Consider the following 17,071-nt stretch of genomic DNA (forward strand, 5'->3'; position numbering starts at 1 on the left):
AGAGGGAGAAAAAGTTTTGATATTGTATGTATTTAGACGTATTATCCCCCTTGAAATATGATTCCTTAAGGAGCGTATTAAAGCCACACTCGACACGTGGGAGTGGGGTGTGTGTATGTGTACTTTGTCTGAAGTAAACAGCAGCAGCGGCAGACTTGGTCTTTCACCTACGCACCATTTGTACCCTGCCGTGTGTGTTGTTTGTTCCGCCAAGTGATGGAAAACGACACGTGTGGCAGGGCAGGGGGGTTGAAAAGTGCTCCAGGCCAGGCAAAGGAAAAGGAAGGAGTTTTGTGGTGTAAAAAGTATTAAAGTTCACTCGACCCCAAACCTCAGGCCCAATCCTCCACCTCTTCATCGTGCTGCTTGACTTGTTTGAGTAACAGCATAGAATTGGGGGCAAAAACTTGTACATTTGCTTGGACGGACTCGGTAAATCCCGCCGGTGAGGGTGGTGGCGGCAGTGCGTGTATTGTGTCAAGTACCGACAATAAAGTTATTATTATGGGATTTGCGGTTGTGCATATTAGCGACGGATTAACTTGAGGGGTGGACGGGATGGATTCGTTTATGGTGAGTTTTGTATTACATTTGCTGAGCATAATGGGTTGTGGTTGATGCATAAAAATTGAACTGATGAATGAAATCATCCTTTCAATGGAATAAGTTTGTCATTTTTAGCAGGGCCGTTTAGTCGGAGTTGGAATCGGGTCTTACTGGAGAGCTGTCGCTAAATTAGTTACCAAAGTCGAAATCGTTACAAAGGCTACCCGATTCCGCAGCCCTAAATTCTAGCACGTGTAGTAAACTAATGACAACGTTTGCCACCCTTGTAAATGTGTAGTTAAATTAAAGCAATGGTAAATCATTTAGTAGACACTTAGTTACATCTTTTAAGTTTGGCAGCATTCTGAAAAAAACAGTATAACCACATAGTAACTCATTAGCAAACATCATTTTATTTAATAAATGTTTCATATCGAAAAAAAAAAAAACGAAACTATTGGCACTACGCCCCCCGGGGCATGGCCTTCCTCTAACGTGGGATTTCTGCTCCAGCGCCTCTGACGAGACAGGAGAAACCGGGACCGACGTTTTACTTCACCATCCGATAGAAGCTCAGTGGATAAGGCGGGAATCGAACCCGCGTCTCATAGCATCATCGGGATCGGCAGCCGAAGCCGCTACCCCTGCGCCACGACACCCCATATCGAGTCTCAATTGAAAAAAACGTTCCTTAATCCTCCATTAGGTGGTTGGTGCCTTCCTCACATTTACAAAGTAACAATGGAAATAAGTTTATGAAAAAAATATACCTGATACAGACTTTTCCAGAAAACATGCAATCTCTCATTTGAAGCAATGTGGCGAATGTGGCAACCGGGCGTTTCGCATCTGGCACGATACTCGCACGTAAATAAAAACTAACTTAATCCACCTATGTGGTTGGAGCCTTCCTCACTCATTACCACCAATGGCTGTATACAAATTTCATATATTTTTTAGATCTGGATTAAAAAAAGAACATAAATATCACTTAAGTGGCCATATCTCGAGACAGGGTTGCCAGATCTTCAATGTTGTGGACTCGATGGAAAGGTCTTTTGATAACCTAACTAACGATGGGTCGGATGGTGGATCCGGACATAGTTTACATACATTTAAGTGAGATCCGGCTTCCAAAAAGTACATCAATATCACTTAAGTGGCCATATCTCGAGACAGGGTTGCCAGATCCTCAATGTTTTGGACTCGATGGAAAGGTCTTTTGATAACCTAACCAACGATGGGTCGGATGATGGACCCGGACATAGTTTACATACATTTAAGTGAGATCCGGCTTCCAAAAAGTACATCAATATCACTTAAGTGGCCATATCTCGAGACAGGGTTGCCAGATCTTCAATGTTTTGGATTCGTTGAAAAGGTCTTTTGATAACCTAACCAACGATGGATCGGATGGTGGATTCGGACATAGTTTACATACATTTAAGTGAGATCCGGCTTCCAAAAAGTACATAAATATCACTTAAGTGGCCATATCTCGAGACAGGGTTGCCAGATCTTCTATGTTTTGGACTCGATGGAAAGGTCTTTTGATAATCTAACCAACGATGGGTCGGATGGTGGATTCGGACATAGTTTACATACATTAAAGTGAGATCCGGTTTCCAAAAAGTACATCAATATCACTTAAGTGTCCATATCTCGAGACAGGGTTGCCAGATCCTCAATGTTTTGGACTCGTTGGAAAGGTCTTTTGATAATCTAACCAACGATGGGGCGGATGGTGGATCCGGACATAGTTTACATACATTTAAGTGAGATCCGGCTTCCAAAAAGTACATCAATATCACTTAAGTGGCCATATCTCGAGACAGGGTTGCCAGATCTTCTATGTTTTAGATTCGTTGAAAAGGTCTTTTGATAATCTAACCAACGATGGGTCAGATGGTGGATCCGGACATAGTTTACATACATTTAAGTGAGATCCGGCTTCCAAAAAGTACATCAAAATCACTTAAGTGGCCATATCTCGAGACAGGGTTGCCAGATCCTCAATGTTTTGGACTCGATGGAAAGGTCTTTTGATAACCTAACCAACGATGGGTTGGATGGTGGATCCGGACATAGTTTACATACATTTAAGTGAGATCCGGCTACCAAAAAGTACATCAAAATCACTTAAGTGGCCATATCTCGAGACAGGGTTGCCAGATCCTCAATGTTTTGGACTCGATGGAAAAGTCTTTTGATAACCTAACCAACGATGGGTCGGATGATGGACCCGGACATAGTTTACATACATTTAAGTGAGATCCGGCTTCCAAAAAGTACATCAAAATCACTTAAGTGGCCATATCTCGAGACAGGGTTGCCAGATCTTCAATGTTTTGGACTCGATGGAAAGGTCTTTTGATAATCTAACCAACGATGGGTCGGATGGTGGATTCGGACATAGTTTACATACATTAAAGTGAGATCCGGTTTCCAAAAAGTACATCAATATCACTTAAGTGTCCATATCTCGAGACAGGGTTGCCAGATCCTCAATGTTTTGGACTCGTTGGAAAGGTCTTTTGATAATCTAACCAACGATGGGGCGGATGGTGGATCCGGACATAGTTTACATACATTTAAGTGAGATCCGGCTTCCAAAAAGTACATCAATATCACTTAAGTGGCCATATCTCGAGACAGGGTTGCCAGATCTTCTATGTTTTAGATTCGTTGAAAAGGTCTTTTGATAATCTAACCAACGATGGGTCAGATGGTGGATCCGGACATAGTTTACATACATTTAAGTGAGATCCGGCTTCCAAAAAGTACATCAAAATCACTTAAGTGGCCATATCTCGAGACAGGGTTGCCAGATCCTCAATGTTTTGGACTCGATGGAAAGGTCTTTTGATAACCTAACCAACGATGGGTTGGATGGTGGATCCGGACATAGTTTACATACATTTAAGTGAGATCCGGCTTCCAAAAAGTACATCAAAATCACTTAAGTGGCCATATCTCGAGACAGGGTTGCCAGATCCTCAATGTTTTGGACTCGATGGAAAAGTCTTTTGATAACCTAACCAACGATGGGTCGGATGATGGACCCGGACATAGTTTACATACATTTAAGTGAGATCCGGCTTCCAAAAAGTACATCAAAATCACTTAAGTGGCCATATCTCGAGACAGGGTTGCCAGATCTTCAATGTTGTGGACTCGATGGAAAGGTCTTTTGATAACCTAACCAACGATGGGTCGGATGATGGACCCGGACATAGTTTACATACATTTAAGTGAGATCCGGCTTCCAAAAAGTACATCAATATCACTTAAGTGGCCATATCTCAAGACAGGGTTGCCAGATCCTCAATGTTTTGGACTCGATGGAAAGGTCTTTTGATAACCTAACCAACGATGGGTCGGATGATGGACCCGGACATAGTTTACATACATTTAAGTGAGATCCGGCTTCCAAAAAGTACATCAATATCACTTAAGTGGCCATATCTCGAGACAGGGTTGCCAGATCCTCAATGTTTTGGACTCGATGGAAAAGTCTTTTGATAACCTAACCAACGATGGGTCGGATGATGGACCCGGACATAGTTTACATACATTTAAGTGAGATCCGGCTTCCAAAAAGTACATCAAAATCACTTAAGTGGCCATATCTCGAGACAGGGTTGCCAGATCTTCAATGTTGTGGACTCGATGGAAAGGTCTTTTGATAACCTAACCAACGATGGGTCGGATGATGGACCCGGACATAGTTTACATACATTTAAGTGAGATCCGGCTTCCAAAAAGTACATCAATATCACTTAAGTGGCCATATCTCAAGACAGGGTTGCCAGATCCTCAATGTTTTGGACTCGATGGAAAGGTCTTTTGATAACCTAACCAACGATGGGTCGGATGATGGACCCGGACATAGTTTACATACATTTAAGTGAGATCCGGCTTCCAAAAAGTACATCAATATCACTTAAACGGCCATATCTCGAGACAGGGTTGCCAGATCTTCAATGTTTTGGACTCGTTGGAAAGGTCTTTTGATAACCTAACCAACGATGGGTCGGATGGTGGATCCGGACATAGTTTACATACATTTAAGTGAGATCCGGATATATGTGAAAACACATTTTTATACATAACTTTTGAACTACTTATCGAAACATCAATCTGTATAAAACTCGATCTATGGGACCCTAAACCAAGTCGAATGCAACAAGTTCGGGTCAAATCGGTTCAGCCAGTGCCGAGAAACATGAGCTAGTTTGTTGGTCACATACATACATACACACACACATACACACACACATACACACACACATACACACAGACATTTGTTCAGTTTTCGATTCTGAGTCGATATGTATACATGAAAGTGGGTCTTCGAGCTTTTAATAAAAAGTTCATTTCTAGAGTTTTTTTTGATTAGGTCCTATAAACATATGAAAGACAATGGTTTATTGGTCCTTTTCAAAAAAAACTCTGGATTTTTAGAGCAGGATTATAGCCTTACCTCAGTGAGGAAGGCAAAAGACCCGGCCTTTTGAGGTTATGCAAAAAATCACCCTTTTTTGTAGATACAAAAATCTTTTTCTTAGCATAATTTTTTAAATACTTTACTAAACAGAATAAATTTTAATAGGGACTTATGGGACCCCAAAACGAATCGAACAAGGCTGACCCGGCCAAAATCGGTTCAGCCAGTTCTGAGAAAATCATGTGGAAAAAAATCATGTCTACACTCATCCCACAGACATTTTTTCAGAATTTGATTCTGAGTCGATATGTACACGTGAAAGTATATCTAGAAGGTATATTTAAGTCAACTTCGTTTATATTTAACCCTCTACAACCTAACCCCGCCTTTAGACGGGCTTCGATCTGAAAAATCGCCAAAAATCCATTTTTCAACCAATTTTTGATCTTTAAAATGCATTGGAATGAAGAACTCTTAAAATTTTAGAAAATTTTAGGGTTGGAAGTTTTACTTGTTTTATGTGACTTTACCAATGTTTTTAAAAATGTCATTTTTTTAGGGGTCAACTTTGGCTGTGTTTTTTACTAACATTTCCTATATTTTAAGTAAAAATAAGTATACAGTTTTTTTGTAGTGTCCCAGACTATGCCTCTACGCATTTGTTTACAATATAAATGATAATGGTGCCATTCTATAGCAGCAATTCCCCACGAAAACAGTATGATTCGAAAAAAAGTTCTCCGATCGGGCTCAAAATTTTTCTGGGGGTTCCTTGGCCGAAATAATTAGACCCGTATTTTTTTGTTTGGCTATTAGGGTGACCTACACCGTGTTAGGGTGCTCCGAAAAATGGCAATTTTCGTCGATTTTCGCAAAAAAACACTTTTTTCAAAAAGTCATATTTCCGCGCCATTTAATTCGATTCTAGCTGTCTTAGGCGCAAAAGAAAGTTGATTAGTTTGGCTATTTGAGAAAAATAGTAAGAAGTTCCAAAAATCTAGCTTAACATTTGAAAAGGTCGTATGAAAACTTAAAATGCTGTTTTGAAGGTCTCGAAACCAAAGAACCTATGTCTGAAAATATTTTTATCAGATTCCTCGGAAAATTCTACATAATATATCAAAAAATGGTGAAGTTATGTATTCAGTACTTTGAGATACGATTATTTTAAAATAAAAACTGGGGTTTTCGACGCGCCACGCGCAAAAATGGAAAAATTACGAAAACGGGAAAAATCGACTTTTTTTACTAAAACTGCAATAACTTCAAAATTTCAGCGATGACCTATACACGTTAGGGTACCAAAAGTTGCGTATTTCAATTACGAAACTGGAACTGGAACTTCTTACTATAGCCAAACTAATCACCTTTCTTTTGCGCCTAAGACAGCTGGAATCGGATGAAATGGCGCGGAGATATGATTTTTTGAAAAAAGTATTTTTTGCGAAAATCGATGAAAATTGCCATTTTCAGGACCACCTTAATACGGCGTAGGTTACCCTAATGGCCAAACAAAAAAATACGGGTCTAATTATTTCGGCCAAGGAACCCCCAGAAAAAATTTGAGCCCAATCGAAGAACTTTTTTTTCGAATCATGCTGTTTTCGTGGGGAATTGCTGATAGCAGAAAATGTGAAAAACAAGTAAAAAATTGAAAAAATAGATAGGCAAAATGTAATGATAGGAGGTGGTAGAATAGGCCAAATACTACCAAAACAAACATGAACTAAACAAGATAAATGAAAATTAAATTACTAACAATAAAACAAGAAAAACATAAAACAAGAGAAGTGAAGTTTTTCGTAGAACAAAAGTTGCTCAAAATGACCTCCTGAACACGGGAAAAATAAAAATTTTCGTAAAAAAAATTTGGGCAGTAGATGATAAATAAGTTCAATTTTCGAGTGATTTTATAGCCTTGCCTCAGTTAGGTGAGAAAGGCAAAAACCTTCTATGTAAACAGTGAAGAAAGCGGATATTTATATTTAAAATCTGTTTTCAAATGCTCAGTTGATTTAATTGACGATATAATCTTCCAATCAAGAAGCATAAATGCTAACGATTTACCTTCCATGGAAACGCGAAGAAACTTAATAGGAAACCCGTCATGTAATCCCCAATACTCCCTACTCACATAACCTTTATCGATTGCGTTGCTGACTGGCAACATTCCAAAGCCGCAGTCTCTCGGCTTCGCAGCTAGGCCATTTAAGTTGACCCATGACCGACGACCAGCCTACCAGCCTTCGTCGTTTCGTTTCAAAAGCCCCCGGGATCCACACAGCCTCATCGACTTTGTCCGCAGGATCTCCAAGGAGTTCGGTCGGCGTCCTTGGCCGGGACTTTGTTCTCTTCTTTCATCATCATGTGCATACACGCACTTTTAGCCATACTGCTCGAATCATCTATTCATGAGGCGTCTTTCTTGGCCCCTCCTTTCTCGGAAACTAGCCAGCCCTCCCCCAAGACTTGACAAAAGGGAAATTTCAATAAGCTCCGGATTGAGCGGCGTAATGCCGTTATTATTCGATACACAACGAACGGAAAAAAGTCTTTTTGCTTCCGTTTTTATGCTCGTACCTGGGAGGGAAACGACTTGACAGGTTTCTCCGCAAATCTCGAAAACGGAGAAATTCGTCTAGAAAGGTTAGGTTGCGTTTTTGTGTTCATCTCTCGAAGGTGAGCCAAATTTATTCAATTTGAAAGCTGGAAAATTCTCCGACGGCGAAGGCCACGACAAAAATGATGATGATGATGATGCGTTGGCTTTGTGAAAGAAGTTTTCCCCATCATTTCCCACCGGGTTTATCGTCGCATTCCTCCGGCATCAAGGTTCAAGTTGAATGAAAGAATTGTGAGTGCGACGATCGAGAAGAAGCCATAACCTCGCTCCCCCGCACCGCAGCTCAGGGTAATAAACGTCTATTAGGGATTACAAATAATGCGTGAAAACTTCCCTTTCCTGGGTGATTCTGGTCCCGGTTGCGAAGGGGACCTAAATCCGGAAGGCTTACGAGGCAGACCCCGCCACTTGTCAAAGAAATTCACAAAATACGCATTTTATATTCTCATAGTTGGGCGTCTATAAATATTTCCAGCGACGTTTTCCCAAAGCGGATGGTAAACATTGAGGGGGGACATCTCAGAGTATCGCCATCATGCATTAGGTTTTTTTTTATTTCCTGTCCTGTAGCTTTGCCCATCTATTACGGGGCCCCATTTATTGTAATAATTTCTCGGCAGCTTCACTTGACTGGAAATTTATGGACGCGTGGGTGGAAAAATGGTCCCATCGAGTGATATGGGAAAGAAGAAATATATTTTCTCGCATTAGCATAGGATACTCTCCCAGGGAAGACCATTTTTGAACGTGGCTCCAGAGAGATGAGCCTCCCTCTTCATAGTTTTCCACTCCGACATCGTTTACACTGTGAGTTGAATGCTTAGAGTTATGTTTTTCCTAGTACAGGAAAAGGACACAGAAAAAAGTCACACAAGGAAAAAAGGGAATGGTTTCTAAAATACATCTTCTAGTTTTTGCTTACAATAGCAATAACTCATGTGATTCCACTTTCGTTCCACCCATACTTAGATTGCAGAATTTCTTTTGTTTTAAACTGTCGGAAAACTGCACAAAAACAATGTAAATTTCTCTACAACTACATAATTTATTTGATTTTCTAGACAGGAAGGGGAATGTGAGGTCTCAATTGGCACAAAGTTTAGGCAAAGCCGTACAAATTCGGGCATCGCAGTCTTTTGCAATTATGTCGTTATAACAAATAATTTTTACTTTACTTAGAAACAATTATGTTTGTTTACATAGAAAATGTAGTTTATTTTTTTTAGCACAACCAATTGTACCACTTAATTTTAAAATTTGACCACCCCTAATTTTTGACACCACCCCAAAGTTTCGCCTTTTTCGCAAAAAAAAAGATGTTAAAAACCAACATTTTCAAACTGGAACCGTACAAAGTCGAGCCAGGACTCATTTGAAAGAAAATTTGACGTGTATTGATTTCACTTTTCAATTATTTTTGTTTTTGTATGTTGCGAAAATGAAAACGTTTTATTAAATTTTAGTACCTTGAGTTTTGACTTCACTATTGTGTTCTTGAGAAAACTTCAGGTTTAGGTTATCCGATTTCGACTTTTTTTTTAGGTGTTGTATTTTCAATGTAAAGGTAAAATAATAACCGATTTAGGCGACGGTGAATTAATCCATATTTGTTTAGGAACTCTGTAGAATACATTATGTTTGTTTTTCGAACATTGAAGGGCTTATTTTATGCATTTTATTTATTTTCGGGTTAATGATGCAGTTCAGTTCAAAACCACGTACGCTTTCAGAAAAAAAAACCAGAGATATGGGCACCCGTGTGTGATCTTGAGCTGACGTAAGGTATTATTAAAAAAATAATACTGACATTCATTACTTTTTTTGAATCAAATATCAACGTTTCAAAAACTGTTGCATTTTATTCGATGTCTCTGCTCTGCTCTGCCATGCTTTATAAATAATACATATCACGTAAGAAATGTAAATATCAACTCAAGTACAAAATATGTATTCCTCTGCCTATTTGCAATTTCTTTACGCCAAACTGACATAATAATATGATGGAACGGGAGTTAAAATCATTTTTCTTTACAGCTCGCAAACTCACAATTTTTTATCTTGTTTGCCATTTTTCAACAAAAAGCTTCTGCGAGTTTTTTTTTTGCATTCCTCTTAGAATGTTATTCGTTGCCTTTTCTTTCCCAGAACTCATCTACTGGGGCAGATATTTATGCTGCTGGTGCTGTTATGCCACTGATGCTGCTCGGTAAAGTGGTACTTGATCACATTTCCTGGCTGGCGCATTTTTCTCCGTCGCTTTGCTTGCGTGAGAAATTTTATTTTTTACTTCTTCCAGACGATGCTTTACTACAAATTCTTGAGTGCCTTTAAGAGGGCAGTGGTTGGCATGCCCAAGCGATTTTCTAGTTCATTTTATGTCGATAAATGTATCAAGACACAGAAGTAAAACATTTAGGAGCAGGACGAACATTTAGATTTAGAAAATTCTAAACATATTAGTATGGTGTCATATTTATTTTATGAGTAATCTTTTTAAAAAATACGTACAAATTTCAATATTTTTTACCTCAATCAAAAACATAAATAAAAATTAATCCAGGAAGCTGACAATTATTTTTTTGATTTTTTGTTATCGTCAAGTAAAAGCACAGAAACTCAAATCAAGAGGCTTTTGGTTTCTTGCGGAAGATTTTGTTAGTTACAAGAGATTTGACCATAATTCGCCATAAGCTGTATCCTGTCTCTACTTCATTGATAGAAAACACAATGAAACACAAAAGCTTTCCATGAAGAAAATCCCCCCACTCAGCCGTTCATCCCCGCCTGAAAACGATTCCTAAGCCATTGAAAAAATAAAATTCTTCCGCACTCACACACACAACGCTCATACTTAATCGCCTTTCCATTTCTACTTACTTTCAATTTCCAGAGAAATCTTCCAAGAAAAGATCCAAAATCCACCGCGTCAACGGAACAAAAGAAGCCGGCCAAGCCGCCCAGGAAGCCAAGAGAGCGAAGGTATCTTGCACCGGAAAATGGCTTCATTAAGGTCCCTAATCCCCGGCAGACGAATCGTGCTCAAGGCCTTGCCGAGGCAACCATAGCTCGTGGGCCTCATTGCGAGTTCCTTGGAAATTCGTTGCCGTTGGAAGAGCATTAGACGAAGAAAAGCTCGAAGGAGCAGCGGCAGCATAGCATACCTTCGGCGCTGCTAACAAAAAGTGACATCAAAGTGAGATCTATAAATAACCAGCAGCAGCATCAACATCAGCAACAGCCTGGCCACAGTGTTATTTTTGTGGTGCCAGCCCAGAGTCTCGAGCAAGGAAAAGTCACAATCATAACGTCTTGATGAATTCGTGCCAAACTTTGGTATGCGTGAACGCTTGAAGTAAGTAAATTAAAAGCTTTTACGATATTTCTGAATTTTTTCTCACCCTGTGCCAGTGATCGAACGATATCTTGGAATAGTTAAAAAAAAAACACAAAAAAAACTAGCAAGACGACGATTATAATTAAAATTGTGAAAATTGCTACTAAAATACATACTAACTCGCAGAACCCGTCGTATATATCCAAATCGGCAAGCTACGTTGGATAATACATACTACGTTTTGTTTCCATTTTTGTATTGCATATTGCATTGTAAATTGACTTTCAAGTGTAGATTTTTTTGGTTCATTTGACAAAAAGGTTGAAAAACAATTGTGCAAATTTTATGCAAATAAAAATAACGCTATAGACATTTGTTTTGGCTCGTGCATTGCTAGAATGAGAGCATTTTTAATATAAAAAATATGTTTATGGTGAACGACAGTACTGCTTGAGATAAAATCTAGATTAAATTTTCAAAACAACCTATCCCTCATGGGTTTCCTATGCAGATAGGACCTTTTGAAAATTTAATCGAGAAATCACGTTTCTCCTTCGCTGTGAGTGACAGGAGATAATTCGTCAGCTGTGTGCTATCTTGTGACATAGACCATTTTGGTCGAAAATGAGTTAATGATGACGTTTTGCTATACTTAACAAACACTACAAGATGCTTTAACCCGATTTTGGAAACTCGTTTCCGTTTCCCGGATATCGCAATACACACTTGTGACATAGACCAATTTATCATCAAAATGATCGTGCACACTTGTGACACGTCATACATGTTGTTGGAAAATGTGGAAAAAATTTCTTGTTTTTCACAAATTTATGTACACACATACTTTCTAAAGGCAATGCAACCTTTTGCTTTTAAAAATATACTGATTAAGTCGGTTAACATATTGATTTAAGCCTATTTTAGTTTGTTTGGGAATTCTGTGCACACTTGTGACACGTAGTACAATTTTACTTTCGAAACACACTTGTGACACGTGCTTTTCAGAATTTTGTTTACATTATTTACTGTATCTTTTAACTGGTGTAACCAAATTAGTTGAAACTTGGAGCGTTTGTTAAGCGATAGTATACGAACCGATTGCTTCGAAAAGTTTGGCTCTATCATTCATAGTTTTGAAATTATTTACCAACAAACTTTAAAAATCGATTATCTCGAAAAGTACTAAATGGTCGTTGTCACAAGATAGCACACAACTGACGAATTGCCGCCTAACTACCGCAGTATAAAAATCAGCAAGCTGAACTGAAATTCTGTGTTGATTTGGCTGTCAACTTGGTTTGTTTTGAATATTTTCCAAAAAGCAAAAAGTCAGCTGAAAACTCAAGGCAACCTTTGACAACATCCAAAAATTTGTTCTGCGGTTGTCATGCGGCTGTCATGCGACCATTATCTTGCGGTCGTATCACCGCGCGTGAACTCTAATTATTGACGCCCGCAATAATATCTTGTTTGTTTATTAATGAGAGAAAACTGCTGTATTCAAGAATTGTCACAACAAGTGTCCAAACAATTATTTTTATGCAAAATTTGTTAAACTTAAAAAAATACTTTTCAAAGCACACGATTGAGTTTCAGTGGTGAAAACTTTGAACTGATCTAAAATGGTCAAAATCATCACTTAAAAACAAATCTTTTTTTGTAAAATTGTTATGTTTACATCATCATTTTTGTCTACTCTACAACTTTGTAGAACATTGATACAATCTAAAAGTATTACCCATCCCCCCCCCCCCCCCGGGATTCTTTCAACATAACTCCCCTACCCCTACTAACTCCGTGCAATCCACAGGAACCGGCTCCTTCACCAACTCTAGACCCTAAAAATCATCTGTAATCACTTTTAGCAATAAGAAAAAATATATTTACGATAGCCGACTCAGTCCTAACCAGACACCGAAAAGGCTTTAAAAAAAAATAGCCCTGCAAAATTAAAAAAAAACACGTAATTTTTGACAGTTGAGTAATGGGAAATTGATGTTAAAACTATTTCATAACATTTTTTTCGTAATTTTGGACGTGCAATTTCACACAAAAATCCTTTTTTTAACAAATTACTATCTCTTTACAATTTAGAGCTACAACTCATTGAAAAACGTGTCTTAGTAAAAAGGATTCATGATCTAGGACCAAAATTACCCTGTATTTAGTGCAAAATTTCACGGGGTAGGGGAAACAGCAGTGTGTGTTGTCGGAGAATGTACCCATATATATTTTTGTTCAAAAAACTTCACGATCAACAAAGGTAAATGCAATTTTATTTGAATCACAATCGAAAACCACAATGTTATGACTGCTTTCTTCAGGAGACATACCAGATTAGGCCCTTTGGCCACGTTGGCTCTAAAATGATAATATTTTTTTAGGTTGAAATCGGATTGTACTATAGTAAATAGTTTTTTTCCTCATAAAATTATTTTTATTGGGTTCTTTTCGGTAATGGGACCTGGTTAGGACAGAGTCGGCTTTTGTAATTACATTTTACATAAAGCTAAGAGTAATTACAGAGGATCTTGTGTTTAAATGTTAGTGGGATGGACTTGTACAAAGTTGTTGGGCATTGAAAGTCACAAAAGAGTCAAACTTTGGACGTACGCAACGCCACCTATGAAACTGTGCCTACATTTTGATTTTTTCCCTTACAAACGAATATCAATGGGTAAGTGATGACCGATTTCACTCAAACTCATAGAGGCTTGTGGGTCTCGTGGCGCAGGGGTAGCGGCTTCGGCTGCCGATCCCGATGATGCTATGAGACGCGGGTTCGATTCCCGCCTTATCCACTGAGCTTCTATCGGATGGTGAAGTAAAACGTCGGTCCCGGTTTCTCCTGTCTCGTCAGAGGCGCTGGAGCAGAAATCCCACGTTAGAGGAAGGCCATGCCCCGGGGGGCGTAGTGCCAATAGTTTCGTTTTTCATAGAGGCTTAGAATACCACAGGGAACAGTTTTAGGCTTGTGGAGCTAGGGTTCTTTTTTTCTGGGCACCCATTGTATTAGAACCATTTCTATTTTTGTAAATATATCAAAATCTTCATTAAATAATTAACCTAATTTAAATATTTGTGATACTTTTTGCTGTAACATTTTGAGAAAAAAAAAACTGAATTGGAAGAAATACCGAATTTGATATACTTTTGCCACTTCCCGCTGTTCGGGGTTCCTTAGAGTAGGGGTGCCTTTTTTAACACCCCAATTCCTCCCAACCTAGCTTGCCCAGAGAAGGTTTAGAGACCTGAGGAATCAATTAAAAAGGGAAAAGTAGGAAAACGAAACAAATTACTTGGTGGCAGACGGTCACGGACGGTTGAACGGACGGACGGACGGCGGTATCCCAGAAGATAATGGGAACGAGGAGCGCGCGGGTGAATAGGACACTCTGGCAACAACAGCAGCAACTGGAGCAACAGAAGTGGGGGTGGCAAATTCAACGAAATTAATTGCCAACGCAACTGTTTTCACAAACCGTGGTTGTGGACGCGTGTTCTAGCGCCAACTGCCAGGACGTTTCCTCCCACCACGGACGAATTGGGGACCGGGGGGACACGGAACGTGGTCGCTTGATTGAAGTGGAAATGAAAGCAACAGCGAATGGCTGTGCATCGAACTGTAATAAAGTGGCTAACGATGTGTTATAATTAAATCACGGCGGATGCGTGCCACTCACTCGCGCTGGATGACTTTAACGGAAACTCCAACCAAAGCCAGAATCTGATTGTAGCACCCGAGCAGCGACGGTCAGTTTTGCATTTGGAGGGGATATCGTGGCGGAAACAAATTCCGGAACATAATCGTAAATTGCGCCACTTGCTGCTGTGGTGGCACAGACTCATTGCTCATTTTGGCGCGGCACTCGCGAAAGGTAAGCGAAATCTGTTCGATTGCGATTGTGGCGAACCGCTTTGGCGTCAACTGTGAGTTTGTGCCACGTGAGTGACGGATTATTGAACCGAAAACAAAATGGGAAGCGGAAATTAGTGACGGAACCGGCAGTTGTGGCATTGTTCAGTTTTTTTTATTGTTTGTTTTTAAAGACGAGTCATGTAGATGCAGGTCCCCAGAATCGCCTCGTTCTGGAATTGAAAAAAAAATGGACAAAGGGGCAAAGTGTGGCCAAGACTCTCAAAATATAGGGCCCATTTATGGCTCTATCCAAAACATTCAAGTTCTCAAGACGAATTAAACCCCATCCTCTCACATTGTTGCACGGTGTTATTAAGCCGTTGCAAATATTTCTCAAAGTTTATCTCACATGGCACCCATATCGTATTTTGTTACATTGCAGCATAATATTCCATTTATTTTTGCAATAAATATACTTTGATCCCTAATATGATGATGAAACACAACTTTGATATTGTGTGTGTTTTTTTTTTACATGGTCGGAATCTGCTACCAGACACCTGAGAATTAATTTCTCAGGTAGTGTGGGGTTGGGAAAAAAGAATTTCCCGACCCACTAAACCAGTCCTTGAACGCCATGCCCTTTTCCCCCCGGGACCACCTTTCGGTATAACTTCGGGGGGAGGCGTTGCATTTTTTGCACTAGTCTACTTACAGGATCCATGCCGGGAACTAGAACCATTTCCTGTTCCACATACATATGAGTCCATGCGAGGGTTTAACCGCGCCCAAGAATCGCGTTGCTTTTGATCGGTGTGTGTGTGTGTGTGTGTGTGTGTGTGTGTGTGTGTGTGTGTGTGTGTCTTCTTGTGACACGTTAGCAGTAAAAAGTAGGCTGTGCCACAATAGAGCACACAAGCGACAATATAACGTAATATAAATTTTGAAAAATCGCATTCGGGAATGTTGTAAACCGACATACTCCATCGAGATTGATAATATGAACATTATTTTTTTTTAATTAAATATGTCTTTATTGAATTTTCTTATAATAATTACATTTCTTTTACATGCTTAGTGGTATGACTTATTGCTCTTCATCTTTGTTGTATTTTTCGTTTTATTATTAACTGTTCAGATTTATTTATTTACTTCAAATTGTTTTACATTTTTGCAATGAATAGAATACATTTGGGTAAATACATTTGGGCAGAAAAATCCACGTCCGTGAATGCTGGTGGTGTTCTGCGACGATTTGGTTGGTGCCTCGTCGTCGCTTGCTGCCGAATTTTTACAAACTCAGCACGTTTTGGGCAGCTCCGATTCTTGGTCGAATGGTCGCCGCCGCAATTGAAACATTTCGCTTCGATGTTCTCGTTGATTGTTTCGCAAGCTTGAGTTTTGTGCTCACCTCCGCAGGTTGCACAACGACTCTTGATGAAACAGTTCCTTCCACCATGTCCAAACTGCAAACAGTTCGAACATTGCGTCACGTCACGGTGCACTGGACGATAACGTTCCCAAGACACGATGATGTTGAAAAATGCCTGAACTGCTTTCAGCTCAGACGGCGTTGTCGATCCTTTCTCGAGATGAACCAGGTACAGTTGATCACGATACTTGATGTCCTTGTTGTGTCTCGTCATCTTGAAGAATTCGATCACGTTCAACTTAAGAGTTTTGAGCGCTTCTTTCAGCACACTCACATCCATGTCGTACAGGCCACGGAGGACCTGTTTCATGGGGCGTTTACCTGGATCGTCATGGCTGTAGTATTCAATCTTGGTGTTGTTCAGGAAATCCCGAACGTAGTTGTAATCCTTTCTGGTAGGTAGCAGAATTTTGAGTCCATCAGCACACAAGCGAATGGAAGCTCGTAAAGCACCAGATTTGATAAACCCGGTCAGCCACTTTCGCACCGAATCCGATGACGATGTTTTCACAAAAATGGATGGCAACTTTTCCCGTCGTTCAAATTCTTCCTTCTCGCTCACGTCCACAGGGAGGGTAGCGAACTGGTTTCCAGACAATTTTTGAGCGTCCTTGCTCAAACTGCCAGGATTTGCAGGTAGCGCCTCGGCATTCTATAGCTTCTTCAAATCTACCGATCCTGCTGGTGAGGACCGCCTCTTTTTCTTGCCGCGAGGCATTTTTGCATATCGAGGAGTACCTCACTGTTTGGGGATCCACAAGGGAATAATATGAACATTATAAAACATTCCATTAAAAAAAATAACGCTTTCATAAGTACCGAGTTGTTCA

At 39.7% G+C, this 17,071-nt stretch overlaps 1 protein-coding gene across 1 annotated transcript in view; it reads left to right on the top strand.

The window, feature by feature from the left end:
* The window catches only part of LOC120424152 (uncharacterized), a 72,634-nt gene that overhangs the window by 38,442 nt on the left and 17,121 nt on the right, over positions 1–17,071 (top strand). The window contains exon 2 of the mRNA XM_052707715.1: positions 10,507–10,968. The gene's annotated coding sequence lies outside the window, so the exon portion shown is untranslated. The remainder of the gene's footprint in view (positions 1–10,506; positions 10,969–17,071) is intronic.

This window comes from Culex pipiens, chromosome 1 (assembly GCF_016801865.2).
Source record: "Culex pipiens pallens isolate TS chromosome 1, TS_CPP_V2, whole genome shotgun sequence".
Classification (NCBI taxonomy): Eukaryota; Metazoa; Arthropoda; class Insecta; order Diptera; family Culicidae; genus Culex; species Culex pipiens.